Here is an 18,928-nt window from a genome sequence, read left to right on the forward strand (position 1 = left end):
ACCCAGTGCCCATCGCATGCAGCGTGCAGCCGGGGATACCCCGTGAGTGGTGCACGGCTGGTGATGCGTGGTGCATGGTGCCCAGCACACGGTGCGCAGCTGATGATGCCCTGTTCCTGCTGCCTGGTGATACCCAGAGCCCATCACACCTGGAACGTAGCGGGCTGTACCTGGTGCCCAGCATGTAGCCGGCGATATACGTTGTGCAGCCTGGTCCCCATCACCTCTGGTGCACCGTGTGCAGCCGGTGATGCCCGGTACCTGGTGCCCATCACACCCGGTGCTCCAAGTGCAGCCGGCGATGCCGGGTACCCGGTGCCCATCACCCCCATCATCCCGAGTGCAGCCAGTGATGCCCGGTACCTGGTTCCAATCACCCTCAGCACATCATATCCAGCCGGCGATGCCCGGTACCCGGTGCCCATCACCTCCATCACCCCGAGTGCACCCAGCGATGCCCGGTACCCGGTGCCCGTCACCCCCGAGTGCACCGCGCGCATCCGGTGATGCTTGATGCCCATCACCCCCACCACCCCGCCCCCACCCCCGATGCCCGGTACCCCTCACCCCCCCAGCACCCCGCCCCCACCCCGCGACGCCCGGCACCGCTCCCCCATCTCACACCCCCCCCCGCCCCCCCCGGGCTTTGCGCGCAGCCCGGTGCGCGGCTGGCCGTGCGCGCTCCCCGCCGGCAGGTGTCGCCGCCGTCTCGGGCAGGGGCGGCGGGCAAACGAATGCACTTCCGACGGCGCTCGGTCATGCCCCCGACTTTCCTCCCCTCCCTCCCGGCGCCGCGCGGGGCTCCCGCCCGCTGACACCGCCGAGGCGGCTCGCAACGGCGGCGGACAGCGGCGCGGCCGCCCGGGGATGGCCGCCGGGGCCGCCCCCGCCCAGCGCCGCCGCTGAGACGCAGCGGGGCACGGCCCGCCCGGTAAGAGGCTGCTGCACCCGGAGGTGGGGGGGGGGGTGTTGGAACCGGGGAGGAACCGGGGAGGAACCGGGGGGTGGGTGGGTGGGGGGGGGGGGGGTCGTGTTTTTTTTTTGTCGTTTTTTTTTTTTTTTTTTTTCTGCTCCGCCGCTGCGCTCCGGGAGCGCCGCCCGGGGAGGGTCCGGGGTGGAGGGAGGCTTGGGGAGGGGAAGGGGAAGGGGAAGGGGAAGGAGAAGGGGAAAGGGGGGGGTGACAGCCGGGGGGCGTCGCGTTGCGTTTGCACCGCGCTGGCGGCTGCAGCCGTGCTGCTGCTGGAGCCGCGGGGGCACCGGCGGTGTGTGCGCTGCAGCCCCTTCCCTTCCCTTCCCTTCCCTTCCCTTCCCTTCCCTTCCCTTCCCTTCCCTTCCCTTCCCTTCCCTTCCCTTCCCTTCCCTTCCCTTCCCTTCCCTCTCTTTTCTCTTCCCTTCCCCTTCCCCTTCCCCTTCCCCTTCCCCTTTCCCCTTCCCTTTCCATCCCCACGGCCCCTGTGCTGCATTCAGGCTGTGCTCCCATTGCGCTGCGCGTGCCGTGCTTTGCATTTGCAACCGCATCCCGTTCTGGACCCCCCCCTCTCCCTAGGCACGAGCTTGGCTGGAGCTCAGTGGTGTCACAGGGGACAGGGAGCCTCTCACTGGCTTCCCCCAGGCTGTGGAGGGGCAACGAGGGTTCCCCTGCCCCCCCCCCCCCCCCCAGCAGCATCCTCCGTCCTAGAAGGATGCAACTTTGTGCATTTGAAGCCCCCCTGCAGCAAGGTGGGCTGGGACCCCCCGCACCCCCCCAGATCTTTCTGCTGGAGCTGCCTTTCAGCTGCAATTGCCTCTGTGCCCACCCTTTTGCCACCACCCCCTGCAAACATTCGGCCCCCTGGGTGCTCGCCCGGCTGGGGGTCCCGATGGAGCCGCGGCCCCCCAGTCCCGGGGGTCGGCACCTCGAGGGCTCTCGGGCCGGTCGCGATGCGTCGCGGCTGACGTCGCGGACCTGCCGGAGGTTTTCATTGACGTCAGAGCGGGGAGCTGCTGGGGTGCGCGTTCGCTCCCCGCCGCCTTTCACGGAGCGTGATGCCGGCCCTTAGATGTGAGCAGATTTGGCTTTGCGAAGGCTTCTTGTGGCTGCCGGTTCCTGCCTGCGCTCCCCTCGGTGGCGAGCGGTCCCCTGGCTGGCTGTCCTCCGGTGACCTCCCCAAGCGGTGTTCTTGCCCTCCCCGAAACAACAGTGTGGGTTTTGCATGTGCGAGGCGAAGGGCGGGCAGCTCTGGTGGTGCCAGCAGCTTCAGAGGGCTCTCCCAGCTCGCCTCCAGCTTCTGGGCATCACCGGAGCCTCCAGGAGTGCTTTCCTTGCTGGGTGCTGGGACTTTGCAGGGCGTCCCAAACCCGTGGCTGTGGGACGGTGCAGCTGCCTTTCCTGGGGTGGCAGCTTGCCCCGGGTGGCTGAGCAGCACCGTGCTGGTGGCTCTGCGGATGTGGGAGCTGTCACCCGTGAGAGAGGATGAGGGGACACGCGGGTGGCGAGGCGGGGGCTGGCTGCGCGCGGTGCCCTGGGGCTGCGCGCTCAGGTGCACGGCCGGCGGCTGTCACCGCCTGGTGAAAATGGAGCTCGAGCTGCCGGGGGACGGGCTGGAGAAGGATGGGAAGGAGCCAAGGGAAATGGAGAGGACAGGTTCCCCCCGAGCGCTCTCCCCTCCCTGCTCTCCCCCTGGCACAGGTCGGGTCTGAGCCCCGTGGCATCGCCTGGAGGCCCGGTGAGCGCGGTGATGGTGCTGGGGGGCTCTGTTGGGGGTCTGTGCGTGGTGCTGGGGGTCACCAAGAGGCCTGAGCGGCAGCTCCGGGGCCGGGGAGCTGTGTGAAGTTCAAGGCAGGAAGTGAGAAATGAGAAAAAAAAAAAAAAAAAAAAGCACAACAATAACAAAAAATAGCACGACCAGTAGAAACTGCTGGGGAGCTTTAGGGAAGCGGCGCGGGGCCGTGCTGGGTGCCCAGGAGCAGCGTGCGTCCTCGGCTGCTGGAGGGGCCGCCCGTGCCGGGCACCGCGGACCCACCTCTCCTCTCCCAGCTCCGTCTCCTCTGCAAGCCCCAGGGAACGATTGCACGCAGAGTGCTGCGTTTCCGAGCCGCCACAGTCATTTCAGAGACCTTTTAGGCAGGGAAAGTGCTCTGTAGCGTGTAATTTGAAGGCTCTGCTCTGAACCTTCGCTGTCGCTCTGCTAAATGATCCTCTGCTCTTCCAAACCTTTGCTGCCTGGAAACGGGCGGCGGTGACCTGGTTCCTGGCCTTGCTCCGTGCCCGGCCCCGTGCGAAGGTGAGGGGAGGCGCAGGTTGCGAGGAGCAGCCCCGGGGTGTTTCTCTCTCGTGCACGGGGGCCTCTCAGCCGGCAGGGTCCTGCGAGATTTCAGCCAGTCTTAATCATCTCTCGCCTCTGCCTGAGCTGCAGAGGTTGTCACAGCTCGCGAAGGATTTTCCAGCCTGGAGGGCCAGGTCTGGCGAGGGCTCTGCAGGAGAGCGTAAGGCCCCCGGCTGGCTGCTCCTGCAACACGGGAGCTGTCGGAGCGGCCCTCGCAGGGCTGCAGAATTATTTTTGGTAGCGTCCCCCGGGCTCGGCAGCTTGCGGCGGGGAAGGACGGTTGGTGCTGCCAGCAGAGGAAGCGGCACGACTTTGGTTTAACTGATGGAGCCGGGGGCACGGCGCGCTGCGCCCGGAGGCGACGGGGCCATCGGTTAGCCGGCGAGCGTGACATCGCCGTGGGTTTCCTCACCCTCTTCTTTCCTCTCCTGCCCGTCCCAGCGCGAGTTGCCCCCAGCCCCTCGGCGGTTGGAGGCACACCTGCAGGAACAGGGCGAGCTGCGGGTTTCCTCTCGCCGCGGGCGCTGCAGACGCAGGCAGGGCGCTCAGCTCACCGCGGCCGGGGCGTGCCGAGGGCGCGGATGAAGGGAGAAGGAAGGGGAGAAGAAGAAACATTTGCACGTGCGGCCGAGGGCTCGGCTGCTGCCCCTCGGCTGGCCGCGGCGTGCTGCAGCACGGGGCCGAGGGCCGGGCGGGCGCGCGCGGCGGTGGCACCCCGGCTGGCAGCGCGCAGGCGCGTGCACGTCTCCTCTTGCTCCGCTTTGGATGCGCTCCTGGTTTCCAGCGAGGCAAGGAAAGTCCCGGTGACGGCGGATTTGTGCACGTCACCGGCTCAGACACGCGGCCGGGGCAGGAGGGAACCGCCTGAGCCCGTCCTCCCCGTGCCTGGTGGATACGTGGGTCCGACCTGCTCCTACAGAGCGGTGCTGGGGACACCGCCCTGTCCCCAGGGGGTGGCTGCCACTCACTGGTGACCGATTGCAGCGACACTGCCTGCTTTCCACTCGTGTCCTGTCCCCGCAGCAGGGCATGGGGTGGAGGAATTAGAGTTTCCCTTATTCACACGGGGATGCTCCGTGGGTACAGCCCTTCTGGGGACCGGGCAGGATGCGTCCCAGCTGGGGCGGGTGACAGGGCTTTGCACACCTGCAAACGCGCTCAGAACCTCTGTGTTCTCTGCTCAGCACCACACAGATTTGGGATTTTCCCTGGGCACCAGCAGTGCAGAGGGGGGAGGCAGGTGCAGGCGCTGGGGGTCCAGCATCGCAGCCGGAGCCCGCTCTGCTGCTGGGTTTTGCTTCGGTTGCACGGCCTAGTTTTTGAGAGCTGGAATATGCTCAAAGACCGGCTTTCTGAGTTGCTTTTTTTGGTTTGTTTTGTTTTAAATGACAGCATTTCCCCTTTAAATTTACATCTCTAGCTGGGGAACACAGAGCCTGGTGAGAGAGGGAGTGTGAGACTTTTATAAAAAGAACGAGTCGGGTTTTATTATCCCTTTGAGACGAGCAGGGAAAATCTATACTGAAGGCATGAAATAGCAATAAAAATGGACTTTTTGCCAAAGCAAAATTAATTGAGTGAATCTCAGTCCTCGAGCCTGAGCTCTGAGAGGCTTATGAGCTGGCTATGAACCACGCTGCCCCCCTCGAGGCTCTCCTCCCGCGAGGAAGGGAGGCAAAACCTCCCTCTGGTCCTCGGCACCGAACAGCCACGTGCGATGGGACCGACGCGCGGGAGCGAGGGACTTGTGCTTGGGACACGGCATCCCCACCCTGTCACCACGGCTGGCAAGGCTCGGGTCGCCTCCAGCCCTGATGGACCAAGGGCTTCCCCGGGTCTGTTGGCTTGGGGACCTGCTCTGAAGACGTGGCTCCGATGCTGGCGATCGTTTTGGGGTCACTGCTCCGGCATTTCTGCTCTCCGCGGTCACCGTGAGTCACGTCATCCCACCTGGATTGCAGATTTTGGGGAGTCCAACAAGGGACGGGATAAAGGATGGGAGCGGGCTCCTTGCAGCCAGCTCTGGAGTCAGGAGGGGAATCGTACCCCGGCCTGGGCTTGCTTTTGTTAACCATTTTCCTCCCTCGTCTCTGCATACCGCTCCTGCCCCACACAGGGGTCTGCTCTTGCAAGACTGCCATAGAAAAGGAAGCCCCCTCCTGGGTTTTGTTCCTCTGGACACTCACAAGCAGCAGCAGCAGCTCCGCTCTTCCTTTTTCTGGGGGAGGATGGCAGGAGGAGCCGCCGGACAGAGCGGCAGAAGGACAGACGGATTCTTTTCGGCAGATGGTGCAAAGAGGACGAAGCTGTGTAAACCTCCCGAGTCCACCAGAGACACGGAGATTAAATAGCGAGAGGGCCGAGAGGCAGCTCCGGGCAGGAGAAGGAGGGAGAAAAAAAGGAAAATGGGGGTGGAAATAGGATTGGAGAGTGGAAAGGGGGAGAGGAGTGCTGGTTTGAACAGGAATCTCCTCCCACTTGATGTCTCCCCTCCAATTCGGAGGGCCTAGATTCAGTGCCATAAAAATATAGCCCTTTTCAATCCCTTATCTTGCAGGAGCAGAAACAATTGGCCTGCAAAGAAGGAGAAAACAATCTGTTTGACTGACAAACAAAAACACATTTCTGCACAAAAGGAGGAGGAGGAAGAGGCAGCTGTCTGGCTGCTGCTTCGGCTTTTTTTCCTTTCCCCTCCCTCTCCTGTCCCCTCGCTGATGGTGTCGGCGCGGAGCTGCTCCCCTTGCCAGCAAAACGCCCGCCGTTCTGACTGGCTGGGTTCAATGTCAGGCTCCCGCAGCAAATGTCATTGTCCGCCCCGCTGCCACCACCACGGCGGAGCTGCGTGATCCTGGGGGCTGCGGGGGGGGATGCTGGTTCCCCCAGCCTTGGTGGTGCTGAGCCCGGGGGCCGGAGACAGAAACTGGTGCTCGAGAGGAGGGCCAAAGGATGGAGGCTCGGGGAGGCCGAGCTGGGGATGGAAAGGGATCAGGAGGTGTCTCGGGGGGGGGGTTTGGGGATGGTCAGTGAGTTGTGGGTGATGTGCTGGTGTCGCCTGGGGGGTGGCGTTGGAGCACCCAGCCTCGCGGATCTCCAGAGCCAGCTCTGTGCCTCGATTTCCCTGTCTGCAAAGTCAGCACGATAGCAGGCAAGTGCTGTAAGAGAGCCAGGCACAGAAGTGCCCTGGGCACCGTAAGTCGTCATCCCAACGAGCCGTCCCCAAAAGTAATTAAGGCAACCATCGTACCAGCCAAATCGGTGCTGGGGGGAGACCATCGGACAGGCAGGAGCAGAACCTGGGGGATCTCGGATGTTTCCCATCCTCCTCAAACTCCTCCATCCTCCAAACGCCTCACTCAGAGGCTTTTTTAGGAGAAGCTGGTTGTCCCTGCCTGGTTCCCTGACCAGCAGCAGCACTGTCCTGCTGGCACAGCTTTCCAAGGGCACCCTGCTCTCCCTGGACACACGAAGCAAATGCCCACGCTCTGAAAACTGCCCCGTAACACCCAGCAGCTGGACCTGGAAAAGCAGGAGTGGAGCCAGATGGGCTCTGTGGGGCTGGTTTGTGTTGTTCAACAGGGAATCCATGGTAAATCGAGGGGCACAAGATGAAAACCCCGAAGCCACCACGATGCTCTTAATTGCCGGTGATGCAGGATGCTGGTGACCCAGTAGAGCCCTCTGGAAAGACGATCCTGCATTGGGGGACAACTCTCTTCTTCCCATTTTTATTTTTAAGGAGCTGTTTCCCTCTGCAGCACAATAACGTGAGAAATCAGGGATTCCAGGTGAGCTAACAGCAGATAATGGCTCGGTTTATGAGCGGCTCTCCTGATGCCTCAGTCCGGGCGGCGAGCAGCAAGGCTTCCCTGCGGGGCTCGTCGCAAAGTTGGTGCGAGTTGGTACAAACATCCTGAATCCGAGCGAATTCAAGAGATCCAGCCTCCGCTTGCAGAGCCTTTGGGGAATATTTGGCCCAAAACATTTAAAAACTTCTTTCTTTTTTTTTTTTTTTTTTTTCTGATTCTTGCCCCCAAAATGCAGAGGTTTTTGCCATTTCCCTTCCCCTTCCATTTCAAAGGGAAACAAGAGGAACCGTCTCTCCCCGCAAGCCGAGCTGCGAGAAGGCGACGGCGCAAGAGGCAGCCGGACTCCTTTTACAACTTTTGCACTTGACTTTCCTCCCCAGAAGAGGAAGATGCCTCGTCAGCGTGTCTTGTGATCAGGCTGTAACCTCTCGTTACCCTGACCGACGTCAGCTGAGCGGGCTGGGATGTGCGCGGCTCCATCTCCAGCAGACCGTTGCTGCGCTGTGCTGCACACGATTTTCGGGCAGGAAGAGGCCCAGTGCCTCCCACGTGAGCGGCGTTTGCAGACTTTGCCCGGCTCAGGGGCAGCTGCAGGCTCTGCAGGCAGCGACTGCAAGGTTTCACCCCTCGCAGCAATCCCCTTGGGGTTTGCACCCGCCGTTCCCAGCACGGCGCCAGCTCCGCCGTGCCCTGCTGTGGTCCCCAGGGTCCTCCAGCACCTGTCCTCCAGGCTCTGCATGCCTTCTGCCATCAGCAGCTCTCCTCCCAGCTGAAAAGTGAGCCTGGTGCAGGTTTGGTCCCCGGGCTCAGTGTTGGAGATGCAATGCAAAGCTGCTTGTTGTAAATCTAACAAAGACGTGAAGTTTGGTGCCTGGGCACGGAGGACTTTTCAGGTTTAAGCAGAAATCACTTCTCCCCTCTCCAGGTGTCCAAGGTGGCCGTGGGAGCTGCTCTCAGGGCGAAGCAAGAGTTTGGCTCAGCCCTGGTACGAGAAGGGATGGCCGAGGCAGGGTGGGAGCTGCTGAAATCCAGACCCTGCACATACCTGGGTGCTCGTGGTCCTTGTGCTGCAGGACGGCATTTCCCAGCACAGAGCCAGGACCCGGTGAGCCAGGAGGAGCCGGCACTCCTGGAGGAGCCGGCATCTCCCACCCCTCGTGCCGGTCGCAGTCACACAGTCCAGAAGCTCACCCATAACAGTGCCCCGTGCCTCTCGGGGTCTGGCACATCAGGGTTACACGCCTGGCAGCTGCTCCCTGCTCGGCTCCATCACCCAGAGCATTTTTCCCTCCTGCTTCGCACGTCCCGCTGCCCGGGTTGTCTCAACCCCGATTTACAGCCGGTGCTGGGCGCGGGGTCCCTCACCTGCCTGCGGTAGCACAGCCTCTCCCATTAGGTGCATTTCCAGGCGTGACTTCCATCTATCTGTCAGCGGAGAGCTGGTTTCCGCAGCATTTACAGCCGTGCCGGGGCACCGCTCGTATGTCATAATCGCTGGTGGGGGAAGGACTCTGAGAAATGATTTATTCCGCGCTTTTCACCTCTTTTCTACTCGCAAATCGTTCGTGATTTTTTTTTTTGTAGTTGCATTAGGCATTCAAAGTGACTGCGATTTCCCCCGTCGTATTCATTATTCAAAATTGTCCTCCAGATAATTTCTGCAAATAATTCGCGGTCTTTGCTCTTTTGTGAATACTCAGCCTCAAGAATTGGAGCCGTTTTAATTGGGATCTCACATCACATGATGGGTTTTGGCTTCCTGATTGGGCGGGCAAAATTTTTAGACTCGAGGTTTGGGGAGGGAACTGTTGCGATTAAGAATTTTAAATTCACTTTCTTCCAGTATCTTCAATCGCTGCTTAAAATTAACAGTCTGTCTTTTCCTTTTTTTCTCTTCCTGGCCAAAAATCCTTGCTGGTAACTTGTTGGCAAGAAACGCTTGGAGAACATAAACAAAAAGGTGGCACAAAAACAGCTAAATTTAACGTTTTTAAGAAGTTGAGTGATGATTCATGGTGATTTCTTTTGTATTATTCTCCTAGCTCGGGTAGAAATAACGATCAAAATAATTTTAAATCGTAAAAAGTCACATTGCTGGGGGACTTTTATAGTGCTCGGTTTATAAAATCTTCTGTCTACGGCTCTCGGTGTGCCCAAGAGCATCCTGTGGGCTGGCCCAGGTGCGGCAGGGAGCTGGTACCCATGCCCTGCTGGGTACCTGAGGCTGCTCTCGCCTGGTCCCGAGGGGAGGAGAGCGCAAAGCGCCTGGCTCCCAATATTTCCTTGCTCCGCACCCGCAGCAGACGAGTCTCCGGCAGTGTCGCGCTGAGCTCGGCTCGAGGCAGAGTGACCGTAAGTGACTTGCCCAAGGTCGTCCTCCAGCTCCGTGGTTCGGCTGGAAATAGCTCCAAGGACTCCCGATGCCCCGAGAGCAGCGCCGTGCCGCTGGGAGACCAGTCCAGGAAGGTGCGGGGTCTGGGCGTTTTCTCTAACCCCCAAACTGGCTCCTACAACCCCTCATAAACCCTCCAGGCCCTATTTTCTGCCTTCCTCTGCCAGGCTGAGTCAAAACGGCCCCACCGATCCCCCCCTTCGCAGCGGGGGCCCCCGCAGTGTATTTATGCCTGCAAAGCGGAGCGCTGGGCTGGCGCTGCTGGTGGTGCAGCACCCGCGCGCCCCGGCTGCTCGCTTCCACCAGCTGCTGCTGCCGATTTCCCTTAAAAATAAAACCCCTCTAAAGGTACAGCAGGGACACCTTAAATGCAGAGCTGTGGCGTGCAGTTAATCATATCCTCTTAACGGGTTTATTCGCTCATTAAATATTTAAGACTCGTTTCTCTTTATCAATAGTGTGGAGGCGTGCAGGCCCGGTGCAAAGATTTATGCACACAATAGGATCGGTGCATTTAGATTTGTCTGAAGGGATCCAAGAGCCATTTAAAACTCAACCGAGGGGGACGGTGTCTGCTGGTGCCGTGTTCCTCTGGTGAGCTTTCTGCCTCCTGACTGCAGATTGAAGGTGGCAGGAGGGGAGGTCGGGTGGCACGGGCTCACGACTACCCCTGGTGCCCCCCCTTGGTGCTTTGGAAATAACCGTGCCCCTACCGTGAGCACCCCATGGCCGAGGATGGCCAGTGGGAAATGCCATGCTCAGAGGCAGGAGCTGGTGCTGGGAGCAGGTTGGTGGAAGCGGCGCTTTCGTCCCCGCTCCCCGCTGCTGTCTGCGTGAGGAGCGTTGTCGTAGCGGCTCAGACGCCAATTCCAGCTCGTCTCGCGCTGCTCAGGAGCCGTCACGCAGGTGCAACATCTGTTGGTCTGCTCTTACCTGGCCTCTGCTCTCCACGCAAGTGTAGGAGCAGTGCTGGCCTTTTTTAGGATGGGGCCCCCCAGCCCATGCCATCATCCCGCTCCTGCCTCCCCATCCACCCCCTGCCCTCCCCAGCTCACCAGCCTGGACCCCCACCCTGGGCACCCAGTTTTGAGCCAGTACCCCTATTTCCCTGTCCTGTACCTGCTCTCCAGCCCCTGTGCAGGGCTCCACAGCTGCCAGAGGTGTTGGTCCCAATGCACGGAGGAAATTTTTGGTGCTCCCACCGGTGCAGCATCCCACTAGCACACCCGTTCCCCAGTCTCTGATGGCCATGAGTTTGCAACCTGGTGCTGCAGTGATGGGGAGCCTGGGGTGGGCTGGGTTTCACAGCCTGACTGGGCGTCCAGTGCAGCTGCACAATGTCACCCGTACCCGTCCTTCCACCGGGCCGGAGCTTGCAGGGACAGCAGGTCCCAGCACGCAGGACTCTATCACCAGCTCAGCAGCCCCTGCTTACGTGGGGAGGGAGCATCTCGTGCCAAGACCTGTCCTCCCTGGGCTGCAGCTTGGAGTCGGTGATGGCAGCAGCTGACACACATTTTTTGGCTACCCGTGGCATCCCAGCGGGTTCCTCCAGCCCCATCCCAAACCCCTCTCCAGGAGGTGCTGGGGAGGACAGGGAGGGCAAGCAGGTGCAGGGCAATGGGCAGGCAAAGGACCAGAGCTGATATTTTCCCCCCAGGGGGTCTGAGAAATACCCTGGCTGGATTATTGACAGTCCAGAGCCTGGGAAAAGGGTCCAGGCGTCAGATATTTCCCCAAACCTCTCCTGCTTTGCAACGTGCCCACCAAAAAAAAAAAAAAAAAAAAGGATCTGACAGCAGTAAAACTGTCGGGCGGCTGCTGCTGCGTTTTTTTAAAGTTCTATGATAGCTTCTCCCCCCTCTTTTTTTAATAGCTAATGCATCTGTCACTACTTTCCTAATGAGCTTTCCGAAAGGGCCTTGGGGACCTCTACCTATCCGTGTGGGTTTGGATAGGAGCTTACTCAGGGGAGGCAGGGAGAATTCAGCTCCCGGTTTCACCCCCGTCTCCTCCCCGCCGCCCTCCCAAACTCCTCTCTCCGAGGGCAGGTTGTCCAGAGGGAGGGGAAGACAGCAATATCTCAGCACTCGGAGAGCTGGCGTGCACCCCCTGCAATCACAGCCAATAATGACAAAAAGACGGGGCTGCTGCCAGAGATAGAGAGCTGAGCTCCAAGCGTTACAGCAATGTCACAGCCTTGGGACTGCTGCTGGCTGCTACTGGAAAGAAATTTCCTCACAACAGGCAGAGTTATAGGAAGGAGCCATTGATTGCATTAAAAAAACACCCTCCCCACCTCTTTTTTTTGGCATGGATTTTCAAGGCTTTTTTTTTTTTTTTTTTTTCTTCCCCCCCCCCTCCATTTGCCATTTTAGTTGCGTTCAATAAAACCCATCGCCCGAGAGCGTCTGTTCGCATGTTCTCAGCAGCACAATGGGCAGAGGACTGCAGTGTGCAGACGCTCAGCCAGCCTCATGCAGACAATGAGGGGGTGGGAGCGGGGCGGGGGGGGGGGGACCTTTTCGTTATGTTTTTTTTCCACCTGCCGGCCCCCACTGCTAATTGTAATCACAAAAGGCAAATGGGAAGGGACCAGGGGAGCAGGGCTGTGGTTCACTGGGGTCATGGTCTCCATCAGTCATTCTCCCAGCCTGTTGCTGGGTAAAAGCCTGGCTCCCTCAGTTTATCAAAACGACTGCACAGTAAAAGCCTCTTAACCGCTACTCCCCCCCACTTCCAAAAAAAAAAAAAAAAAAAAAAAAAAAAGCTGTTTTAACTGACTCAAAAAGCGTGAACTTCCCACTGCAGTCCACAGGAGACTTTCCGTTGACTTCTTTGCGCACAGACGGGAAAACAGAGGGTTTGGTGACTCAGATGCAAACCTGGGATCTCTTCCTCTCTCTGACGCTGCTGGCAAATTGTTTAGGGCCCAATTCAGCGAAGATTCAGCAACGGGACGAATGCCCCTGTCCGTGTGCCATTTAACAGGGCATGAGAAGATGTGCTGCTTGTCGGGACAGACTGCGCTGTGCCCGAGTTCCCCCCAGCTGTAAAATGTGACAGCGCTAACCCTGCGTTGCGTGGTGGTGGAGGAGCTAATGACTATTAATGCCAGGGAGATGCTTTCAGATCTCTAGATAAAAGGTGCTCAAGGAGGGAAAATTATTATCAACATGGGCCAAATGGCTACAGGGGATTCGAAATCTGTTTGTAGGATGTAACCACTAAGGAGGGAGAGACTGGGACAATGGAGCATGCACAGCACTAATGGAATGAGCGTAGGAAAGAGGATATCTCTGGAGACCCTTAGAAACCATTTCCCAGTGGTAAGATCTGCTTGGGTTGTTTGTTCTTCTTCCCAGATGAGAGCTGCAGTCGTGGACGCTTTTATCACTTACGGACTGGACTAGACAGAGGGACAGAGCGCGTGCTGTAGGGACGAGCCTGCAGGGCTCTCTGGTGGGTGGGCTTACGCATCTAACTGGTCTCAGCTTCCATTTCTATCACTCAGAGCTGCGCTCTATAACAGAGGGATCTGGACTGGAAATTGTAGACCTGTTTTTCAAGCCTGGGATGCAGATTTGGCCTCTGGCAGAGGCACAAGGGCATGACTTTGGCATCTTGACTCTGCAGCTGCAGCAGAAAGGTTTTTTCGGAGCGTGCACATCCTCATCCCGTCTCGGGATGGAGCAAGGGGCTGAGGGTACGGTTTGGGTTGGGGTGTGGATTGAGAACAGCCCCGCGGCAGCGTGTGAGCGTGGCGGTTCCCCGAAGCCATTTCACTGGGAGATGCGCTTTTTCCAGCTGATTCATGCTCCCGGTGCAAGCCCGTTTCTTGTCGTGGCAGCAGCAAAGCCTGCCGAGGCTGCGCATACCAACGCGCAGTGGTCCAGCCTGGAGTCTCCCAACAGGCTCTGAGCCTGGTGGTGCCAGGTGCTGTACAAACACACGTTTTCCCTTTGAGATTAAAACCGAGTCAGACAAGCTGTTTATTATCTGAGGTCTGATAGTGCCTAGAGACCTGCGCGGTGCTGTGCAAAGCGCCGGGAAAGCGTGGAGGAGACGGGCAGCCTGGCTCCCAGGAGCGTGCATCCCTGCTTACCCACGCAGCCTCGCTGACGGTGGCACGCACGGCTCCGAAACCGCGACGTCGCCTTCCCTTTGCAGCGTGCCCGTTGGCTGAGACAGCCCCATTTTGTGCTCCAGGGAGCTGCAGCCTTTCTCACTGAAGACCTGCAGCGCACCATGCTCTTTTTTTTTTTTTTTTTTTTTTTCTCTCCTGGACACTTTACTTAGGTTCTTTCTTCCCTCTCATTTTCTCTACCATCAAATGAAAGCCATTCAGACCAAAACGGTTCAGTCTGCTCTTTGTGTCTGGAAAACAGAACACCAAAGACAGCTGGACCTACCCGAGATGGCCACGGCCGTGGCAACAGTGGCTCTTTGTTAGCGCTGTTGTCTCTGCCCCTATCTCCAGCGTCTGGGGCCCTGTCTCTTTAAAGCTTTAGTGTGCTGTGTCAAAGCCAACAGAGAGTTCAGCTTATTAATGGATTCGCTAGGTTAATATCCCAACAGTTTTGTGGTGTGTTTTTTTTTTCCTCTTTTTTTTTTTTTTTTTTCCACCGGCATAATTTAGAAAGGGGGGAGGGGGAGAGAAAGATAACCCAGTCCCATTTCTGGGGAGGAGGGCACGGCATGGCTCATTGCTTTGGAGAAATGGAGCTGGAATGGATGGTCGGGGCCACGAGGAGGTGGTGGCCCAGCCCTTCGCCTTCCTGTCTGTATGTACATCTCTCTCTATCTCCTTCTCCTGCGGGGTTCCCTGCATCAAAGCTTCTTCCAGTTCTTATGCTAATGAGGTGCATTAATGCTTAATGACTGTGAACAGGCTTGTTTAATTGCACCTATCTGAGCAGGAGGCACGTTGCTGTATAAGAGGGAACGACCATGTAAGCAGCTGCATGCCCTCCTGGACAGTCTTAATTACATGTAAAACTGATGTGATCTAAACCACCAGGCTGGTGATTAGTTTAGTGAGGCAGGTGGTACTTTGCAATTCAGTGCCTCAGAAACTCTAGAGCAAGTGAGATCAGATTCTTTCGTAGGCTATGGAGGATAAGGCAAGCCCTGATCATCCTTGAATTTGATGTTGGGTGGGGACAAGCACGGCATAGTAGATTAATTTAATTAATTTATTGCAGTTAGTTTGCAAAGACATTATCCGCAAGCGTCTGTGCAGAATACTGAGCAGTTCCATTAATGCAATGCTATTTTGCCTGTAAATCCTCTCCCCCCACCCCTTACAGGAGGAATGAGCTGCGATGGTCTCAGCTTTCTGCAGCGTTATCTTGCGCTGTTTGAATACAACTGATTGTCTGAACTACAAAGGGGCCCGGCGCTAATGCAAAGCCATCCCTATTGGCACTAGACCTAGATTAATGACTCTGCATGCACTGCCTTGGCTCTGAACTGGATTTCCCTAAAGCAGCTCACGGGCGCTGCTGTCTGCACTCCCGTATCCGTGCCTCTTGCCGGGCTGCAATTGTTCGGCTGGCGCAGGCGGCGGATCTGGGAGCACCTCCAAGTGCGAAGGCTGTTAAGTAGGGGTGCACAGGTACGAAGATACCTGTCATCGCAAGCCATCTGCTGCTAATTACCCATCCTCGCTTCTTGCGATTATTTGTTTTGCTTTTATTCACTGGAGGGGGACTTAAGAATTAAAAAAAAATGATAACAAAAAATAAACACCTTTTTTTTTTAGGGATCAGTTTGGGCGGAGGAATAAACCGAGTGCAGCAGCACTTTGGAGCGGTCGGGCTCTCCTGGCCCTCCATGGCCCTGAGGCATGTCCCCCCTCCTCGTCCCCATACAGGACCCTTCCTCTTGGCCTCCTCTGCCCCGTCGCTTCCTCCCATCCCCGTCCCCGTCCCGTGAACTCTCTGATCTCTCCCTCTCCCTGCCCTCCGGGGCCCCTCAGGAGGCTCTTCCTGACGTTACTCCCACAACAACCACTTCCTTCCCCTCCCGGCAGCCCCTGGCTCTGCAACCGTCCCTGCCGGCCCCGGCTCGCCCAGCCCCTCACTATCTCCCCCAGACCCCTCTCCCACTTCTCTCCTTCCAGCTGACGCTGTTTATTTTGTGAAAGGGCTTATCTCAGATGCAGAGGCTTTTTCCGCACAGGGTGAACCCGTGGCTGCAGGGCCACCGGGTAGGAGGGGAATCCTGGTCCTTCATGTCCCCACTCCCACTACTAAAGCCCTATCCTGATGTCCGCAAAGCCTGCAGGGTTTAGGGGTTAGAGAACCAACCCACCATGTTGGGTGCATTTCTCCCCAAATGCAGCCTCTCTCAAACCCAGTCTCCCCAAACTGTGTTGGTTTCTCCCCAAAATAAAGCATCCCCTTAACCCCACCACTCTTCAGGCTTGCTGGTGGGGATGGCGTCTGCCTGCTTGTGGTGGGATGTTGAGGTGGGAGCTGGGAAAGAAATGGGTCAGGAGAGTGGTGGGGGAACAAGAGTGGCACATCTTCCTCAGCATCTTCATTGGTGTCTTCCTCAGTGTCTTCCTCCCAGCCAGTGCATTTCATGACAGGAGAAGACACCATGTCAGGGGCAGCAGCGGGAGGATCGCAGCTGAGGAGAGGGGCTGGCAGGGGAAGGAACAAGATGGCGGCCGCTCTGAGGGGAGAAGGGGGCCATGTTGGGTTTGGGATGGGAGCTCTCCTTCCAGAAGGGCGAGCCCTGCTCCGAGGGGCTGTGGCAGCCTGGCTCTCCATAGGAGAAGATGGAGGCCCTGCTGCATGACTTCTCCTCACCCATCCCTCAGCTCTGTTCCCCAGCTTGTCCCACTGAGTCACGTTTTGTGTCACCTTTGGCCTTGCTGATGGCAGACTTCAGGTGGAAAGCAAGACTTTTCCTCTCCAAAAAGCCACCCTACACACAGCCCTGTGGTGGCCCCACTGAGGTGGCCTTGAGCATTGTGGCATCGCCTCTCACAAGTGCTCTGCCCCAGCCTAACACCAGCCTGAGAAGCCTTGCAGCTGTGGCGGACATGGCTGCTGCGGTGCCATCCCCTCACCTGGGCTGAACGCCCAGTGAGACACCATGGTGTTTTGCAGCAAGATGCCACAAAACCAGCCCTGCTGCCATGACATCGGGGCCGGGGGGGCTCAGCCCAGCGTTGTCTGGGGGCGAAACACCCTCGCGCCCAGCCCCAGCCCAAGCGAAACCTTTTTTTAGCGCTCCCCTGTTTGCCAGGCGCACTTCCTTTCTTTTGATTCTTACCACCTACATACAGTCTGACTGCAACGGCAAAAAAAAAAAGAGAGAATTGCAACATTCAGTAGAAGGCTTTTCTGTCTAATGACGTTAAATTTATTAACCAAAACTCCAGCTGCACCAGGCTGGGATCTAATAATATTCAGGCTATGGAGACATCAAGTAGAAAGAAGCTTAAAGCCCTTTTTATTTCACAGTAAAACTGTCAGTAAATAACTGGATTGTCTTGAGACTGAGAAAATGGGGATTTATCTTCCTGAACATGAAAAGTGTGCTTATTTTTTTTTATCAGCTTCAAAAAGCCCCAGCAACCTTGATTTTCCTTCCACACCGTTCTCAGCAGCTCTGCCAAGCCCCAAAACCACACAAATCAAGAGACAGGCTCTAAAGATATTTTTAATTAAATTAATTCCTTTTCCTTCCTTCCCCATTTCTCCCTTGTCCCCTCCTCCATCCTCTCTTTCTCTCTCCCTGTGTCCCCAGCTAATGACTTCTAAGCACTGTGACATTTCAGCGCTGGCTGTCACTAACACCACACCTCCGTGCTGGTTATAAATTGGGCACAGAGACATAAAATTCCCTGCAGAAGGTCCCCGTTTGATGATATTCTCCAAGGTAAATCTCCAATAGCTCCCTGTTTTCTTTAATAACGCTAATAGGCATAGATTAATTAAACTGTTATATTACTTCCTTCTTTCTACCAGCACCAGTTAGAAATCTTATTACCTGCTCCTCTCCGCTTGCCTTTTCCCCAAGGTGGTTCTATTCCAACCAGTTACCAAGGTTTCTCAGAGGCTGTAGCACAAGGTGAAGCTGCAGATGCTGGCTCCGCGAGGCCGGATCCTGCCTCCAGCCCTTCGTGCCGAAACCCCGCCAACCCCAACGGAGCGGCGCTGGCGGACGCGGGGTCGGGATTGAGCCCGGTCTGTCTGAAGAGGTTCTGTCTTGAAAGCAACAGCGGGGCTATTGTTGAGTCTGGATGCCCCCTCTAAAAGGGACCACAGCTGTAGGAAAGGGAATTGTATATATCCATCAACTCCTCCAGGGCCCCAGGATGTATTAGTTAAGATTGCGGGATAGCATGTCTCGGCTCTGCTGAAGGGCTCCTTTGAATGACACGTTGGATATACTGTTGCACATCTGGCCGCTGTATTATTGAATTGCTCTACAGTTGCATTTTCCAGACCGCGGGAATGTGTCAGTCCTTGGGGGGCGCAGGGGACAACATGTGGGAAAATGAGAGGGACGCATCCTGCGGGGTGGGGTGGCTTTGGAAGGAGCCCGGTGGCGGCGGTGGGGAGGCGGGGGGGGGGGAGTCATGCAATGCTTTCACACAAAATGCCGTGTTGCCATTTGAAATCCGCTCCAGAGCTTCCTGCTCTAATTAAATTTGTCACCATCGTTACTATAATGCCTGCCATTCCTCCAGTGCTTTTTTGTTCTCAGGGATCCCGAAACACGACAGAGGCGAGGGCAGAATCGCCAGGTCCTCCCTCCATGCTTCCTCTGCGGGAGCTTTTTCGCAGGAAACCCAGGAAAATGCTGGTGCAGGAGCCGCTCTGAGGCAGAAGAGCAGCAGCTTGGTTTGGGGACACAGGTTTCTGAGCAGGGGATGTAGAGGCTGGACGGTCTGCACAGATCTTGCCCTTACACGTAAGGTCTCTCCTGGGACCGCTAATTTGCGGTGGCACTGGAGATCAACCCGGTTGCAGGCCTGCTGTCACTTGGCTCGTCCTGCCCTCAGCCCCCTCTGCACTGGAGCCCCGAGCCCCCTCTGTGTTGGCCCCGATGTGGCCAGCCAGCCCTGCCAGCCTGCGGCTGCTCTGCGCCACGCTGGGGCGGGAGGATCCGCTAATTACTGGCGGCTCTTAATATGGCCCCTGCACGCTGCCAGAGCGGCGTGAAGGGCTCAGAGCAGGAGACACAACCTGCTCCATCGTGTCTTCTGTGTCAGCCTGCGACGAACTGAATGCAAAAAGGCTGTCTGAGCTGCAAACAGCGGAGCCCTTGGAATTTTAAAGGTGCAGGGCTCAGAAAACAAAGGCGCGGCGATTGCGCTGCTGAATATTCATCCCAGCGCCTGATCCCACGAGGAGCAAAAGCCCCCACAGCGCCCGTGGAAGCGTATGGGAGGGACCTGGGTC

At 57.5% G+C, this 18,928-nt stretch overlaps 1 protein-coding gene across 3 annotated transcripts in view; it reads left to right on the forward strand.

Annotated features, from left to right (window-relative positions):
* Window positions 1-656: 656 nt before the first annotated feature.
* The window catches only part of RAI1 (retinoic acid induced 1), a 72,535-nt gene continuing 54,263 nt past the window's right edge, over window positions 657-18,928 (forward strand). For 2 of the 3 annotated variants that reach the window (XM_040574739.1, XM_040574741.1), the window contains exon 1: window positions 657-931. The gene's annotated coding sequence lies outside the window, so the exon portion shown is untranslated. Of the gene's footprint in view, window positions 932-12,720; window positions 12,833-18,928 lie in introns of all 3 variants that reach the window. The other variant, XM_040574740.1, reaches the window with a different exon arrangement.

The sequence above is a fragment of the Cygnus olor genome, chromosome 15 (assembly GCF_009769625.2).
Source record: "Cygnus olor isolate bCygOlo1 chromosome 15, bCygOlo1.pri.v2, whole genome shotgun sequence".
Lineage (NCBI taxonomy): Eukaryota > Metazoa > Chordata > Aves > Anseriformes > Anatidae > Cygnus > Cygnus olor.